Here is a 15531-nt window from a genome sequence, read left to right as displayed (position 1 = left end):
AAGAGATTGCTGGTAATTTTTTATATTTTGGGCTTCGTGAAATAATTTCTATAAGTGTGGATTTCCTTGCCATAAACAAATTACCAGATCCCCCCCGAGTATCTTGCGTATATAGGACCTCACTCAGACATCAGTCTTTTTTTTCGGAGGGAGATGTGGGCTCAGCAATACAAACTAGTATTTCTTAGTCTTACATAAAGGTAAAATCTGCATTTTTTTTAGTGATTTTTCGAGTTTAAGAGATGTTAAATGGGATTCGGAGATGTCTGTATCCCACCCTTGGCTACCGTCTTAAATGTATATACCTATAGGGCTTTTATTCCAGAATTGTAAAATTTCCGAAATTGATGACCAAATATCAAGTTTTGATACATTGATATTGTTTAGTTCTATTATAATGTCTTGATGAATTGGAAACGCTGTCCTCTGCAATCACGGCTATTTATATATATATATATATATATATATATATATATATATATATATATATATATATATATATATATATATATATATATATATATATATATATATATATATAGTATAATTATCATTTTTCACTATTAGTAGCTTATGTGAGATGTTACTGCTTTACTTGTAGATTTTTAAGGTCAAATCTTGGGTCACTTTAAAGATTCAGAAAAGACAGCATATTCACATTTTTATTCTAGTTCGAGCACTGACTAGAGTTGCCACTCGGAATTTTTAATGATGAGGAAAGATATTTACGAAGGAAAAGTCCTTGCCCCCCCCCCAAAAAAAAACAAATCTCAGGGTTTTGGTTTCCCATAGCCTTTTATTTAAACTATTTGCCCCTTAAGAATTGAGAGCCCTCCGAAACATCTTCCCTTTAATAAATTTCTTGCACATGCTCTTGAAGAAGTAAGTAAAAAATTCTATTCAGGTCCTAAAGGAACCTCAACTGTTGAAACATAGGTTATATGTTTCAACATTAGATGTAAATGGGTTGATTATTTGAACACTATCAAAGGCCTCTCTCTAGTGCTCTGTAAGTAAAGAACCATGTGTCTCCAAGTATTATTTATTATTATTTCTTTTTGTTTCGACCACTTCATACGGAAAAAGAAGTCGTAAAAACTTCTGAAGGGTATAATCGAAAGTCCTAGCCTGAATCATTGATGCCCATAAGCTGAATTTTAGGGGGGAGCTTAGCTGGTCTAATCGGCACTTCCAGTGCTGCATAATAGAAATCTGAAAACAAAAATATAAAATATAAGGCAGCATCATTCAGCCAGGAGGGGGGAGGCGGGAGCTTCCCGCCCCATATGGGTGCCCTTGGCGTGAATTTTGAGGTCCTAAACATTAGAGGGTAAATACCTCCCGTTCTCTTTTCTCCTACCCTACCCTTCCGTAACCCCACATAACTTGCGATCATGATTTTGATACAGCAATTTTGTTTAAAAAATGCCAAAAGGTAAATAAAAATAGCTCCTAAGAGCATCAGCGGGGTGGGGGAGGATTTGCTGCCCCCCAAGTTTTTAGTCCCCTACCAGATTTTGAAACATGACTTTTTTGGCATTTTTATTGAAAAATGCCGTTTTCGGTATCTTCATTATAAAATTAAAAAAAAATTAAATTATCTCTACTAGACGAGGAAAACACGCCCTCTCATATCTCCATGAATTGAACCCACTGATGGCTCCAGGGGCGATATGGCCCTGGGGGAAGGACCATCAATTATAAAATTGTCATTTGTTTTCACATATGTTTTGTGCTGGAAAGGGAGGGGGAAACATGTGATCTTACGTGTCATTTGGCTCGAAACTTCTAAGGATCACTTCCTGGGCCAAGATCAACGCAAATTTTTCGTTCCAAGCCAAAAACGTCATTCTTAATATTTTCAAACGTTCGAATGATCAAAACTATGTACTCAGTATAGTCGTGATTAACTGATCACAACACGTTAGCCAAATATTTATTCTTTTTTTTATAGGAAAAGGAACTTGCTATGAAATGTTTTGTGGAACTTCAGGGAGTAGCCACGCATGCGAAGGGAGGGGGGGCTTTGTGTTCGTGTCCATCTCTCCAAAATCAAAAAGTTTTTATAGTATTTGCATAATTTGTCATGCTCACCGTACACTTTGACCATCTTTAAGTTTTTTTCCCTACCCCTTAAACAAATCCTTGTTTACTTATCTGCTCATATATCCTGTTTTTGCCTTAATTTCTGGATATGGTTAATTTGTTCTCTGAATAAAGCTCAGCGTTTTCCGCGTCTCGCTAAAGAAGAAAAAGGCGTTTGAATTACGGTTACTTATAGGAGTTCTTCACTGTTTTTCTCTTGTAAATCCAATAGATGGCTTCAAAAGCTTTGCGCTTAAGGCGACGCAGTAAACAGAGCGCCGGTGTTTTGCATTTTTTAAAAGTTAGTATTCAACTAGTGCTTGAAGTGGGAAGAAATTTTTGTGGATTAATTATAAAATCCCAGGATAATTAACAATTAACGACTTGGCATAAAATAGTAAGTTAGTTCGGTTTTTATTGATAACAATTAATGGTAAAATTCTACTTTTGGCTATCTTGGAAAGGGGTTAGGTTAGGAAAATGAAACTTTCAGGGATGGGTCTACATGCTAAAGTATGTCCCGGGGAGGTATTTTGTAGTACCCGCCTCCACTTCTTCTCCCTCTAGAGGGTCCTGACCTTTAAAAATATGTGTTTTATAAAAGTGAAACCTTGCAAAATAGATCTTCTGCTTAAATGAAGTACAGCAAAATTGTTTTCAGCTTCACAACTTTGTGATGTTTATTTCTGAAAGTTTATTTGTCAGAAAGTTTATTTGTGATGCAAATGAAAGGTAAGTTTAAACTTTACCTCCACCCTCCTAATGTGCATATATATACCCTGAATTAGTATATATAGGGGTTGGGGTAAAATTCATTTCTGACAAAAATGTTTATTAGCAAAGATATATTTGGAAAGAGCACATAAAAAGGCATCGAGTGGTATGTTTACAACCGATTCTGTAATGAAGGGCGGGGGTTGAAGTTATAGTGGCAGTTCACAAGACCTTACATTGGCAGCAAGTTCTATCATAGCCTACCTATGAAATCTTTATTTATAAGTAATCACCAAAATTCATAAATCTTCAATAAACTTCAGCATTCATCAATCTTCTTGGACTAGAGCTAAATCTTTCCAAGGTATTGTGGATAATTGCTTCTTTTTTGACTTTTATTCTGTCATTCCATTCTGTCATTTCATTCCAGGTGTTAGTTTCCAGATTTTTCAACCATTTACCTTTTATCAACTGCTTTTTTTAGCCATCCAACCTTTTTCAACTGCTTTTTCAGCCATATCTAGTGTAAATTTGAAGTTCTAGAGGGGAGGGTAGCTGCCCCCCCCTCTTCCGTACGCCCATAGTCATAGGCCTAGGCATATAGTAGCCTAAGCCTATTTCTAGATGAAGAGCTTTTGTCTATCTCTGAAAGTAGTTAGCCTAAAGTAGCGTTGGTACTTATCTGTTAGCCAGTACATACTCGAGAATTTTGATCCACAGGGTTGAAACAACTGAGGGTAAATTTTTCGTAAATCATATCATTTGACTTATGAATAAAAAACATACCACTCGATGCCTTTTTTTATGTGCTCTTTCCAAATATAATAAGTATTTTTGTCGGAAAGTAACATTACCCCCACCCCTATATATACCAAATTAGGTTATATATTTGAACACTAGGGGGGGTGGGGGTAAAGTTTAAATTTACTACTCATTTGCAAAAGAAATAAAATGTTTCCCCCCCCCCCCATGTGCAAATATATACCCGGAATTGGAATATATAGGGGTGGTGGTAAAATTCATTTCCGACAAAAATGATCGTTATATTTGGAAGAGTATAAAAAAAGGTATCGAGTGGTATGTTTTCTTTATTCGTAAATCAATAATACGATTTGCGAAAAATTTACCCAACTGAGACGCTTGGGAGATAGATAGGATATAGGCTGTGCCGTTTACGTTAGATAGCTTAGATAGGAAATTGAATTTGGGCTGTATATTTGGACATTAGGGGGGGGGGGCTAGGGGTCAAGTATAGTGGGGCTGCATGCAAAATGTAACCTAACCAAAATACTAACCAATTGTTTATTAAAATTTAGCTAAGCCTACAATGTAGTTTTCTACCTATGTAGGCTACTCTAAGGAACGAACAGAAATTAAATACTAAAACAATTTTTATCATATGATATCAAACAAGCGACTTTAAAAACAAAGACGAACAGATATCGCATTTTATGCTTTAAAGGTAGTTTCATATATAGGGGGCAGCCCCCTTATAGTATATTATGCTATATTTATCTGAAGGTCCGCGGAGAGTTTGACTATTTGGGTATTTAAATGCATTCTTTGAGGTATTATGCATTCTATATATATATATATATATATATATATATATATATATATATATATATATATATATATATATATATATATATATATATATATATATATATATAAAAAAAAAAAAAATAATATATATATATATATATATATATATATATATATATATATATATATATATATATATATATATATATATATATATATATATATATATATATACTACTACTAACAACTCACCGCAGCACCAAGCCGCCTGAGGCTAACACAGCTACGCACGATCCTCCTCCACCCCAATCTATATATATATATATATATATATATATATATATATATATATATATATATATATATATATATATATATATATACTACTACTGCTAACAACTCACCGCAGCACCAAGCCGCCTGAGGCTAATTCAAAGCCTCCCTTTTTACACCTGCCCAAGAAGTTCTCGTTTCCTTTAAATCTTTCTTTATGACGTCTTCCCACCCAAGACAGGGACGACCTGCTTTCCGCTTAGCCCTAGATGGTTGGCCGAAAAGAACAATCTTCGGCAATCTGTCATCGTTCATCCGTACAATGTGCCCTAGCCACCTCAACCTTTCTTTCATTATAGCCCTAGAGAGCGGTATTGAACCACATTTTTCGTATAGCCTATTGTTTGAAATACGGTTAGTCAGCCGGGTACCCAGAACAATCCTTAAGCAATTTCTCTGGAAAACATATAGCAAATCTTCATCCTCTCTTCGGAGCGTCCATGCTTCAGAGCCATATTTGACCACTGTCATCACTGTAGCTTCTAAGATTCTAATCTTGGTTTGCAGAATTATCTTCCTATTCTTCCAGACTTTTTTTTTAACTGTGAAAAAACACACTGAGACTTTGCTATTTTACTTCTAACATCTTCACTGCTCCCACCGTATTTACTAATAATACTACCAAGATAAGTGAAACTGCCCACCTGATCAATCTTTTCATTACCCACAGTCACCTTTTCATCTTCACTTATTCCTAGCCTTAGTGACTTAGTCTTCCTAACATTGATTTTCAAACCAATTCTAGCACCCTGAACTCTCAAAACCTCTAAAACTTCATTCATTTTGCTCACACTTTCATCTAGGATGCTTAAAATCATCAGCATAATCCAAGTCCAGGAGACTTTTTCCTCCCCATTTGATTCCGTGGTCTCCCATTGCCTTTCCTCTGCTCCTTAAGACACAGTCCATCAAAATAATCAATATAAAGGGCGATAGAACACAATCTTGCTTAACTCCTGATTTAATACAAAACCAGCTGCTAACCTCATTTTATACCTTAATCGCAGCAGTGTTATTCTCGTACATAGCACTAATAACTTTAATGTATTTGTCTGGTATACCATACAAGGATAAAACCTTTACTAAAGCTCTTCTATCAACAGAATCGAACGCTTGCTCGTAATCTATAAAACTGAGGACCAATATATATATATATATATATCAAACAGTTCGTGGTAACGAACTGTTGTAAGTAAGGAGCGACCCGGCTCAATGGTAACCAAAACTCTAAAAACCGGAATTTTGGTACCAATAGATACATCAAAAGAATCAGATTTTAATTTTGATTTCAAATATACAAGTTTCATCAAGTTTAATTTTATCCATCAAAAGTTACGCGCCCGAGAAAATTTGGCTGATTTTCGAAAAAATGGGAAACGACCCTCTAAAAACTGTAGAACCTTAATGAAAATCACACCATCATATTCAGCGTATCAGAGAAGCTACAAACTCCTATCTTCAAAAATGTGGAATTTTGCATTTTTTGCCAGAAGAAAGATCACGGGTGCGTGTTTGTTTGTTTTTTGTTTTTTTTTTCCCAGGGGTAATCGTATTGACCCAGTGGTGCTATAATATCTTAGGAGGATTCAATTGAACGGGAAATAAAATTTCTAGTTCCTTTTTTAAGCGACAAAAAAAATGGAGTATTACTGATTACCCATTAACGGCCATATGTCTTTCAAAATCCCCGGAATGACAGGTCGTAATTGCCTTTGCGCCAAATATAGTCAACCTCCTTAAAAATATGTGTTTTAGGGTGCATTACTCACCCACAGTTCCTAGAGGACGGGCTGCAAGTTGTGAACTTTGTCCATTGCTTGCATATTGTATTGGTTATTGGGAAGTATACAGACATTTTCAGGAAGAATTTTTTTGGTGGGGGGGGGGGTTGGGGGCTGGAAGAGGGGGTTACTCGGGAGAATCTTTCCGTGGAGGATGTTTCTTCGGGGTAAGGGATATTTCTATGAAGGGAGCGCCGGATTTCCCAGCATTGTTTAAAAAACGATCAGAAATTAAATTTAAAAAACAAGTTTTTTCAACTGAAAGTAAGAAGCAACATTAGAACTTAAAATGAACAGAAATTATTATGTATATGGGGGGGTTCCTTCCTCAACGTCTCGCTCTTTACGCTAAAGTTTGACTCTGTCTCACAACTTTATTTTTTAAAACAATAAAAAACTTTAGCGTAAAGAGCGAGGCGTTGAGGAGGGGACAGCCCCTTTCATATACGGAATAATTTCTGTTTGTTTTAAGTTTTAATGTCGCCGCTTACTTTCAGTTTAAAAAACTTGTTTTTTTTATTTAATATATATATATGCTTGATAGGCTTATTCCTTTTTCCCTGCTTGCATTCAGTTAGCTTTGCAAATCAGCATTTTCAGTCTTATGCAAGCTTTAATGGTAAAATTTAAGGTTAAATTAGGCTATAAATCTCAGAAATGGGTTAAACACTTAACCTAACGTAACCTGTCACCATCCAGGGGCGGATCCAGGATTTTTTTAGGGGGGGGGCAAAATAGGCCGATTCGATAAACTTGTGTTAGGAGCAAGTTTATTTAACGCAAACTTGCGTTAATTAAGTAAATTACACTACTTTAGGGCCCCCCTCGCCCTCCCCCTGGATCCGTCACTGTCACCATCAAATCTTGCATAAAACTGAAAAAAGCTGTAACACTGACTAAATTCAAAAAAGGCATTTCGGACATTCACGGTAGCATATTCACTTCATAAGAAAAAGGAGAAAGTACACATTTTGCAGATAGTGCCTTTAGGTCCTCACTTATTTTGAATTTCATTGCATAGTTTCCATTAAGACGGCATCCCTTCTTGGGCTATTTTTTCCTGTTCTGACAATTACGCACATTTTCGTGTGCTAATAGATTTTAACAAATAACTGTAAAAGTGCTGGATTTTGGATAATCAGTGTCAATCATAGATTTTGTTGTTGCATATGTTTTCATCGTGATTTTTTTTTTAATAATTTTGGTTTCTGTTGACAATGGTTGCTCTTTGTTTACAGTTTTTTTTTACTATGGGCTGTTTGACCCAAGGCTCTCTTGCATGTGAATGAGGGCTACTAGTTCCTCCTTAAACCCCGTCTTTTACATTCAAGTTTAAATATTTTGTAAACAATGCTTCAAGGATTATATTTTCGGTTACTATTACCATGTGTCCGTCCTTACTTACAGTTCACTACCACGAACTGTTTAATTTACTCTTTATTTTTTATAGAAATAAGCTAGTATTTCTTATTTCAATTATTTAGATAAGTCTATTGAATGTCCGCAACAGAACTGACATATCAAAGAAGTGCCGAATGATATAAAAAGGCGGATAAATTTAGTCCCTAGAGACTAGGGGCGGTACCCCTGTGGAAAGAAATTAGTAGGATTGCTATTACCAAAGTGTGTTTAGACCTCAAATCTATAGAAAAAAAAATGGATTGACTTAGAATGGATGCAATTATCGAAGAAAAAAAAATAAATCTAAATAAAAAAAAAAAATTTATCCATTGATGATGTTGATTCTAGTAATTAGACGTGTTAGATTTTCTGTACGTGTTAGATTTTCTGTTAGATTTTCTTTTGACGTGTTAGATTTTCTCTACGAATGCAAAAGACTGAAATCGTCCATCTATAAATTTAATTTTGAGAATTACACGTTGATCGGATCTGTTAGGGTGTGTTGAATTTTGCTATAGTTTCATATATTTTTTTTTCGTTGGAGTAATTTCTTTTTCTCCACCGTGTACGTGATTATAAGATACTGTTCATAGCTGAAAATGTGTGAAATCCTTTTTTATAAGCTGTTCAATGTAATTTTAGTATTGATATTGGGCCAAAAGCCTTGTTCATAACTAACTCCGAGGACGTGCAACACAGGTAAGTTCTCCGAGATTCTTTTGTGGCACCCCTTTCTTCTAAAATGTTTAGAAAAACACTTGAAAATATAACAATAAAATGTATTTCTAATTTCTACCCCCCCCCCCCTTCGCTATTAAATATTTTAGTGTTCTCTTAAGGTTTACAGCGTTAACCTATGACCATCAAAACATATAATCGAAATTTTAGAAGATAAGCATGTTATGTTCTCAGTGAAGGGGGCTCAAATCAGGCATGTATACACCCCATCTTCCTGCAAAATCATTTCCAGCTTAAAATTCTATATAATCTGCACATAGTTTGATGTTTAGACCGTACTTCCGTATTAGCCAGTACACACTCGAGAAGTGAAGTTAGACTAATCATAACGAAATATACCAAAATAGGATGAAAATACAATGCTTTAGTTACAAAATTATGAAAACTACAACGAAGAATTATGGAAGGGGGCCGCCCATAATGCATTATATTAAATACATAATTTAACCCAACCAAAATACCATCTCTGTATAGGCTATTAAATATATAATAAAAATATACCTACACCGTATATTTCAACTGAGCCTAAGCTAATTCGAATACTGACAGCTATAAATCGGTTATTGTCTGATCTTGCTGATATAAATTTTTGAGTGTGTACTGGCTAATACGCAAGTACGGTTTTGACGACTTTACTGCCCCTCTAATGAAATAAATCGTTGAGGATGTGCTTGAGTCTGATTCCATAAGTTTATCTTCAGGCCAACTGTTAAATTTGTTTTTGTAAATGAGGGAATGCCTTTATCCCACCATAGCAGGTCCGTCTTACTAGTAGTATATAAAGTTAAGCCACTCACTCAACGTTAATAAGATTTCATTCGGAAAATGTAAATAGCTGTAAATTTTAGATGACAAACTGCAAAATTTAAAAAATACAGCTTTTTACTTATTTTCCCATGCGGTTTCAGTTCCGGCTCAAACGAAATCCCGTGGAAAAAAAAAACATTTATTGCTAGTTAATATAGCCAAGAACATTTCCTGAAGAAAACGTATAAATTAAGTCAAATTCATTTTGTTTTAACGGTTTTCTTTCAATGAAAAAGTCATCTTCAAACCCGGATAAAATCTCTACAACTATTAAAAGTAATATAAATACGTTAAGACATTTATCGGAGCTAAAATTTATTTTGTTCTTGACATTTTCTTTAAGATTAATTTGTATAATTTTTTATTGTGTCAAATATAATTTATATTTTAATCACATAAGGCAGCTTTATTTTGTAGATCCTATTATAAGAGACTTTATGGGTTTTGCCTTTTATTAAACCTTTACTGTTCAGTCTCAGACTTTGGCATGAAATATAATTTATTTATATACGGTTGAGACATGACAACATAGATAAGATTTAAGCACTATTTTGTGTGACACTGAAATCCTCAGAGCACAATGCACAATGTGTGGTCACTCATTTCATATTATCTTCATTTGCTGTATATATTTCACTTTAAACATGACATTGGATATCTGTATTTTTACTATTTTTTTTTGTTCTGGAAGGTCTTGTGGCTCTATGGATTGATAATAGGAGGGACAAATTATGGGACAGTTGTCTTTGAAAACTTCCCCTTGAGGGGTTAAACCTGGAGGGCAAAAAATTGATTGGGGCTTTTGTTAAGTTTTTACTGTCAACTGTAAATCACCTCCTGAATACACATTAAAAATATGAGGATAATTTAGAAGTAGCTTTATAACAATAGAAAGAATTTAGAAATAAAATTTGAAGGTTTTTCAGATATCTCTTGAAAACAGTTGTTTGACTTGAGTAATTAAAGAAATGGTGAAGCATCTTGTCTGGGATTAGTTTACCTTCCCCTTGAGGGGCAAACTGTTGAAAACTTCCATGGAGTTGCATTCTTATATTTATCTGGGGATTAGTTTTGTTAAAACCTGAGAAGGGGACATGGGCGTAGGAAGGGGGGCAGGGGGGCAGCTCCCCCCCCCTCCCCCCCTAGACCTTCAAATTTACATTAGATATGGCTGAAAAAGCAGATGGTTTGGAAAAAGCAGTTGATAAAACTCCATCACACTATCGACTGCCCCCCCCTAGACAATATGATGCCTAATGCTGCCTACGCCATGGAAGGGGAAAAGGTTCACACAACTTACAATTCTGTGAGGGAGTATAAAAAATCCTGACACGAATTTTTACTGGGAGTCAGTGATGCTTTATTTTGCCAATTTCTATGGTTCATGCTAGTAGAATTCACGTTTGGCGGCTGTTTTTTTTTCACTATCCATATTGTTAGAAGTAAGCAAGATTAGTGTGGAACAATGCTTTGGATTGTAATTTTTTGAAGAATTTCGGCCACCAAGTTGGAATTTAGTAGCACATTATGGAAACTAACCTGATAAGGCAAGAATTATGGTGATGCCCTCTAGACCAGTCTATGCTGGGAGGGGCTACAAAACAAAATGAACTTGAACCCATTTATTTGAATTTACATGGAGTGAATCATCTTTTATCTGGAATATTCCTTCTTGGCAGATGTGGTACTGTTACATATATTTTATTTTGAAAAATTTCACTCCCCTCTTCATTCATTGCAGGTTGATTTTGTTGATGTCCACTTTTGCTAATGCATCTAAATTCGTGATTCCCAACGTGGAGCATGGCAATATTTTGTGGGTCAGGGACAGGCCGTGCACCCTTCGGCTGACTGTATTTTAGAGCCTTTTGGGGCAAAAAAAAATTCATGTGAATGATGTCACATTCATTATGATCAAAAAGATATATGATATTATTGTAATGACGTCATTCATTTTAGGAAAAGTGTTGTTTTCAGACAATATTTTTCAGTAGTATTTTTTAAGCATCCTTCATATAAATCCACGCAAAATTTTGAATAAAAAAATAAAATCATGAGGGAAGGGGTACCAGGATTTTAGAAAGGCGTATGGTGGGCATGTCCCGAAATCGGTTGGGAACCTGGTCTGAATAGTTTTCTTCAACTTTTAATGTGCCACTTGTTTTACTTGTATAATCTTGCTCGCTTAATTCACTGAATATTGAACTACTTCACACTAGAAGAAAATATAGCACAGTGTGGCTAATGGTGAATTTGTTTCAGGCGTGAGAGTGAATTTAAAGAAAAAAACATAATACATATGCCAATTGTATCGAAAAATAGAAGAAATTATTGGAACGGTTTTGAGGGATTGTTTTGGGAGAAGGGTAGTCCTGAAAGTTCTCTCAGAGTCAGTGCTCGTTTCGAAAGATTTTTTCAATGAGCAGAAGGTAGAATAATCATCCATGTTGTCAGTTGGATTTTAAATCAAATTTAGGCCGTGTCTTCTAAAATTCCTTTGGTCCTCTTTTTTACCATCCATTTGAGCTATTGGCCTTCTATAATATTATTTTTTCTTGACGGAAAGGATACTTCACAAGTAGTCTACATTGTTTTAGGTATAACATATGCAATTTGGAAAAAGCTTTTCTAGGAGTGGGTAGGGGTCTTGCATACTTCTGTGCGACGCTATATCCCTGATTTTAATTTAGTAGGTCGGGGGACAGCAATTGAGAAAGGTATTTTTGACAATTATGTAGCTGTCAAGTGCGTATTTATGAATTGTATTATGCCATTTTTTAGAAGGGGGAGGGACAAAGGTTCTTCTGGGCACGGTCGTGCTTGTGAGGGAGTTCAGCCCCTAATATCCACTTGTAGGCATGCACGAGATTATCGTTTATTTGAAGTTTACGCTTCTAATTGTTTAAAACTGAAAGCTTCTTTTCGGCACAAAAAGAAGTTGGAACACACCGACTTGGAGGACCTCAGCACATTCTCTGTGCCAGATGTTTTTCTTTTATTTAGAGGGGCTATGAACACCCCTCCAAATTTGTGTCAAAGAAGAATAGGGTGGAATTATTCCGAAAACTCATGGTCGATTCATTCATCATTACAATGACAAAGGTTTAGGGACTTTAACTTCAATAGCTTATATACTTGAAATATTGTAGAGGATGTTGAAAGGATTCCAATTTGGATATAAGATTTAAGTCTTAAGACAGGACCATCATTACAACATCCGACGGACCATAGACTACAATTTAACAAAAAAAAAAAAAAAAATTCAACTGAAAGTAATGAGCAACATTTAAACTTAATACGAACAGAAATTGTTCCTTATATATGGGGACTGTCCTTTTCTCAACCATTGGCCTTTTATGCAAAAGTTTTAAAGTTCTTTAAAAATACTTTGTCAGTTGGTCCTTATTCTCAGTTTAAAAAAACTTGTTTTGTATTTAATTTCTGACCGTTTTTCAAATCATACCAGGAAATCTCCTTTCCTTGCCTCCCCCATGTAAAGTTTTCCCCGGAAAATTTCACACGAAAAATACCCCCATGGAAACTCCCTCCTCCCAGCAGAAAATCCCTCAAAAAGAGTTCTGTATATTTCTCAATAACAGATTCTCGCAAATACTATAGATTACGTGGAAATAGGCAAATTCTGTAACTTACAGCCCTTTTCCCAGGGACTATGGGGTTATGTCATCCCAAAAGCATAGTTGTTGAGACTTTTAACTATACTGAATGAAACGGATATTTCAAAATTGGGATCGTATGTCTCTGGGGAAAGAAGGAGTGTGGAAGGAGGGCTAATTTTCCTCCAATCATTATGGTCACTTATAAAGGGCATTAGAACTTTTGATATCCGTTTGAATGAGCCCTCTCTCGATCTTCTAAAACCATTGGTTCCTTGCGATCACTCCTGGGGAAAACAAAAAAACACGCATCTGTGATCTTTCTTCTGGCAAGAAAAAAAAATGCAAAATTCCACATTTTTATATATTGGAGCTTGAAATCTCTTTAGGCTAGTAGGGTTCTGTGCTCTGATATGCTGAATCTCATAATTCGGGATTAAAAAATTCCAATTCTTTTGATGTATCTCTTTACCAAATTCCTTTTTTGGGGTTTCGGTTACTATTGGGCCGGGTCACTCCTTACATACAGTTTGTTATATATTATATTTATAGCCCGCTCACTAACTAGTTAAACTTTATCGATTGTTCTAATCGGAGCCGTATCCAGGATTATTGTTTGTCGGGGGGTTTTACACAAATAATTTAAAAAAACACACAAAATTAGTTTATATGTATTTTTGTTTCGTTTTTACAAGTCTGACAAACAATTATTGGGTGGGGTCAAAACCTCTACCACCCTTTATACGGCCTTGGGTCTAATTCAGTTCTCTCTAGGCTTTTGGTCCTCAATATATTTATAGTTCTTTTTTTTTAATGCGCTGTATCATCTTTTTCTTTACTCGGAGAAGTAGCTACACAATAAAGTAAAATTGTTTGTGCTGAATCATGGATGTCTAGGAAAATTTTCCTTGTATAAGCCACTGGTCATCAATAATCAAACAATGTGCCAAGGAACTGTAAGTAAGGAGCTATTCGGCGCAATAGTAACCGAGACTAAAGAAAGGGCATACAAACAGAAATTAAAAGTTCTAGTGTCCCTTTTCAGGACACTAGATTTGAGGGCTTGTTCAAAAAACTTGTTTCTTTTACTTAGTCAACAAAGCCGAAACACATTATTAGGATTTGTCGCTCTCCTGTACAATTTATAGTGTTTGACTCAAAGCCTTTTGAGTTATTGTCTATAAGCTATGGAGCTTTTTCTTCTAGCAAATGTATTCTCTTCGAGAAACTAACAAATGTTTAAAACAAAGTAGTCTGTCTAAAATCAAACACTCCTTGTAAAACAAAGGTATCGTGTATGATTATCATCCATGCCTCATCGATTGTTGATGTCTGTAAAATTAAAAGGTACTAATTTATTTTTCTTTGTTTTAAAAACATTTCCTGTTATTTTTCATGCATTTTTTGGAGGGAGGAGGGTAAAGTGACAAGTCCTTTATCCTGTAATTGCACAGGAAGGTAACTTGTTCCATAAAAAATAACGAAACAAAGTTTTATTGTATTTTCTTTCACAGTATCAAATAACATCATTTTCCCGAATTTTTCTCTATTTTCACCAAGCGTATCCTAGATCTTAGCATTGGAGCTTAACTTTTCCCGAGTATTTTTGTCAATGAAGGAGGGTAAAAATCATTATTTGTCGGCTGAGTCGGAAGCCTATAAAAATGAGTCTCATGTCCGCTCTTGACTTCCCTCAATAAATATGTCTGAAAAATCTTAGTGAGAGATTGTATTTTTAACAGTTGTGATATAAAATGTATTTGGAAGAATATCCCGGTTGTTACGTGAATAACTCGTGCATAGCAGTTTTGACAGAATTAGTTACCAGGGTGCTATGTCCTTTTTTCAAGCTGTGTCAGCTGATGCAACACGAAGAAATTTCTTGTCACATAAAGGCGTTTTACAAATCAAATACATGTACATAATGGCGTTTTTCTCCCTCTAGGATTTACCCCATGTAACTTTGGCCTGACGGAGCAAATTTCAGGGGACATGCCTGAATGTAACTTAGATATGAAATGACTGGCTCAATATAAAAGCGGACCAACTCCAATTTTGGCGCATTAAGTTTTCTGAATATGCATTTTATTGCATTTGAAAAAAATAACCGATGTAGGGGTGCTTTTGTCTTATATCCACCGCGCTTGTATCGCGAACATGAGACAATAACCGGTTTTCATGGTCTTTATACCAGACGATATTAGCTTCGGCTCGGTGGGAAACTACATTGTAGCTATATTTTAATTAAATATTTAGTTGATATTCTGGTTAGATTAGGTTACGTATTTAATATAACGCTCTCTGCCCCCCCCCCCCCTTCCATAATTCTTTGTTGTAATTTTCATAATTTATTGATAAAGTATTATATTTTCATCATATTTCATTTCATTTCATTAGCATTAACCAAACATCACTGAGACCTAACCTGACAGAACTTGAGTGTGGTGGCTATAAAATACAAGTACCGATGTAGATTCTATGTTAGGACCAAAGCTAGACTATTAGAAAGTCAA

General features: G+C 35.2%; 1 protein-coding gene across 2 annotated transcripts in view; it reads left to right on the top strand.

Moving 5' to 3' along the window:
* Nucleotides 1-2363: 2363 nt before the first annotated feature.
* PlexB (plexin B) overlaps nucleotides 2364-15531 on the top strand; it is a 305515-nt gene continuing 292347 nt past the window's right edge. For both annotated transcript variants that reach the window (XM_089106186.1, XM_089106185.1), the window contains exon 1: nucleotides 2364-2482. The gene's annotated coding sequence lies outside the window, so the exon portion shown is untranslated. The remainder of the gene's footprint in view (nucleotides 2483-15531) is intronic.

The sequence above is a fragment of the Artemia sp. Qi Xiang Cuo genome, chromosome 20, assembly GCF_049724085.1.
Source record: "Artemia sp. Qi Xiang Cuo chromosome 20, ASM4972408v1, whole genome shotgun sequence".
Lineage (NCBI taxonomy): Eukaryota > Metazoa > Arthropoda > Branchiopoda > Anostraca > Artemiidae > Artemia > Artemia sp. Qi Xiang Cuo.
This window is presented reverse-complemented; position numbering and strand designations above follow the sequence as displayed.